At 46.2% G+C, this 3,227-nt stretch overlaps 1 pseudogene; it reads right to left on the bottom strand.

Moving 5' to 3' along the window:
• Positions 1-565: 565 nt before the first annotated feature.
• Positions 566-2,625, bottom strand: LOC101439738 (amyloid beta precursor like protein 2 pseudogene; annotated as a pseudogene).
• Positions 2,626-3,227: the final 602 nt, after the last annotated feature.

Raw genomic sequence — 3,227 nt, 5'->3', positions numbered from 1 at the left:
CAGCGGGTCCTTCGAAAAATTTTGAGAGGGTGACATGATGTGCTTCAAGTTCAATTCCAGTTCCATCTCTCATTTAGTTTCTGAAACTCCTTTAGAAAGGGAATGCTGCCTTTTATTTTCCCCATTAAAAACTAGGGAAGTGTATAAGCCTTAAAGAGTTATTTATACATTGCAATGGGAACAAACCACCCGCATACAGTCTATCATTGAAAATCAACCTTTTTCTATTTATGTAGAAGTATGGAGCATGTGAGAATACAAGAAAACTGGGCTTTCTGATTAACTTAAAAAAGAAAACTACATTAGTCAAGTAAATGCAATAGATCATTTTCTCAGTTCTTTCAAGGTTTCATATACTAGATTAACATTTTTTTCACCCATTTGAAAGAATGGACATTGCAATTCTACAGTAGTACTTTATAGTCTTAGTGATCTAGGAGTTCTGAATGTTAGATGAAATCTTCCAGAAGCAACTGTTGGTTCAGTAGTTGATTCCAAAAGTGGAGCCTCTTCTGGCCAGACTGCATCACCCGGCTTCCAGCCTACAGGGCAGGCTCACCACCACTTAGATCTGCATCTGCTCCAGGTTATTTGTAGGTGGAGTTTTCTTAACCATGGCTCCGTGTCTTGTTCAGGTGATGCTCTTCTGGGGTGAGCATTGGGTCAATCTCCACGATGTTTCAGCTGATGGTGCTGTACTGCCTCTTCCTCAGCATCACCAGGCTGAAGACTATGACCATGGCAATGACCACTGCGACAACCAGCAAGCCGATGGGCGCTGCTCAGACTGAAGTCCTCCCGCAGCTGCCCACAGATTCCAGCTATTCCTCAAGCTTCTTTCTTGCAGCATTGAAAATCATTTCCTTAACACCCAATTTCGTTGGATACCATGTTTTCATCCACTTTATTCTTACTGTTCACCACTTTCTCCTCCACCCCTATCAGTCCTCAGTCCTGCTTTCCCACGCCCGACCCTTCAGTCTCAGGCAGGGACAGGAAGGGGTGGAGGGTGTGCAATGGCGGCAGGAACTTGTCACTCTGTTCAGAGCTCACCAGGAAGTCCTTGGGCGTCTCCCAGATGGGAGGCAGTGAATCAGGCCATGTCTGCCCACTTGTCGATTTCCTCTTTAATTTCCTGGGCTACATACGGTACTTTGTAGAGCAGAGAGTTTATGGTTCCTTTCTTCAATCACATGGAAATGTGTCAGCTCCTGGGACTTCATCTTGGCCCCCTTTTCAGGGTCAACAGCGCTGGAAGGGTGTGAAGGCAGTTTTTGTTTTCCACAGGATGCAATGGGGCCGATGTGGGTGAGACTGCAAAGCCTCCAGGTAATTCTCTAGGGCCAAGCGCCCACCCTTGTTCAGCATGCTTCTACATGGGCCAGGTGGGTCTCCACCAGCTGCTGCTTCTCGCCCCCTTCTTCCTTCTCCAGAGCCTTCACCGTAGCTTGAAGTGCTGAATAAGAGTCTGTCTCTGCTTTGGGTGGTTCTTGGCTTGAAGCTCTGCCTCTTCCCATTCCTTCTTTACTCTGTACATTTGGTTGTGGTGCCAAATCTCCGGCTGCTCCTTCGCCTTCTGGAAGCGAGTGAGCTCATTATCTGCAGAAGTCTTGAAATATACATTAACATAATTGGTTGGCAGATGAGTTTTACATACAGCCACACAGTCCGCAGACTCAAAATTGTTCCTGTTGCCTCCGCAGCTGCCGTGTATAAAGCGCATGCACTTTTTCTTGGAGAGGTCGAAGTACCACACCGGCATCACGGACTGGCAGGGCGCTGTCACTGCCTCCTGGGAGCAGAGAACTTTAAGGTCTTGGGTGATCCTTTTGGACATGGTCCAGTCATTGCTGGATTCAGCTGGGTTCTCTTTGGTGTAGTCATCCCCTTCAAAAGTGTCATAGTGATAATCATGGTCTTCCACCACTTCCTCTTCTTCATCCTCATTCATAGCTGCTTCAGTGAAGTCTTCCAAATCTGCTTCAGCCAGAAATTCACTTTTATAAACGTCATAGTCCTCCTCTTCCTCTTCCTTAGACACGGCGGAATCGACCTTTGTCATGCATACTCCTTGCTGCGGGACTGGTCCGCTCTGCAGGGGAGGAGCATGCCCTAACGTATACAGGGCTATTTCCCGAGTTAGACATGCCCCTCTGACCACGGTGTGCCAGTGCTGGTGATTCTCGCACACCTCCATCTGCTCTTTGTGGAAAAATTGGCACTTTTCTGGATCCAACAGATCATCATTTACAAATTTGCCCACAAGACACCTGAAAGATATAAGATTGTGCCTCTTGCACTGTTTTATGTGCATATTTATTGTCAATACTGACGGGCTGGTTGGCTTCCACCACATCTGTGATCTATAGCTCTGGATACATCTGGCAGTACTAAAGAACTTCTTCCTTTGTCCTGAAGCGGCTCTTGGGGGTTTGGCTCGTGTTTCCCAGTCTGAACATGCTTATCTAACTTCCTACAAAACATTGCAATCTGAGGTTCAGGGACAGCAAATCTTGGTCCGGAAATGGTTGCAAATGCCTCAACGTAGCCGGCCAGTGACACGTAGGGCTCCGTCAGTTCGGGCAGCAGCAGTAGCAGGAGTCTGCACATTGCCGCGGAGGCCACCGTCCCTCTCGCGGTGGCTCTGTGCTGGGCGCCACAATCGCACACGCTGACCACAGCACTGCCACCGTGACCCAGTAACCAAGCATTAAAATTTGAGAGTTGGGAAAATAAATTGCTCTTATTTTTCACCTCTTATTTATTTGACAAGGGAAAATTGAGTCCATTGTGCAAGGCACTGGTGATAGAGTAATGAATAAAACAAAAATCTCTGCCTTCCTGGATCTTATATCATAGTAGGTGAGACAGATAATAAGACAAAGAAATAGAGAGTTAGATGGTGAGAAGCACTGTGGAGTAAAATATAACAGAGATGGATAGTCTGTGCCTGCTGTGTGAACTGTATAACTTTACATGAGACAGCCAAAGGAGACTTTACTGAGAAAATAAAATTTGAATAAAGCCCTAAAGAAGGTGAAATAGCCAGCCACCTGTTTATGTGGAGGAAGCACATTCCAAGGATCATGGAGTGGCAAGAGTAATGGCCCTGAGGTAGAATTTTGCCTGATTTGGTCAAGAATAGCCAGGAAATAGAGTACCTGAGTTAAGTGAAGATAAGGAGTTTTGTCTTTCTTGTTCATTATGAAACCCCACCTTAAGAACTG

Source organism: Dasypus novemcinctus, chromosome 1 (assembly GCF_030445035.2).
Source record: "Dasypus novemcinctus isolate mDasNov1 chromosome 1, mDasNov1.1.hap2, whole genome shotgun sequence".
NCBI lineage: Eukaryota > Metazoa > Chordata > Mammalia > Cingulata > Dasypodidae > Dasypus > Dasypus novemcinctus.
The sequence above is the reverse complement of the archived record's forward strand: the minus strand, read 5'-3'. Positions and strand labels throughout refer to the sequence as shown.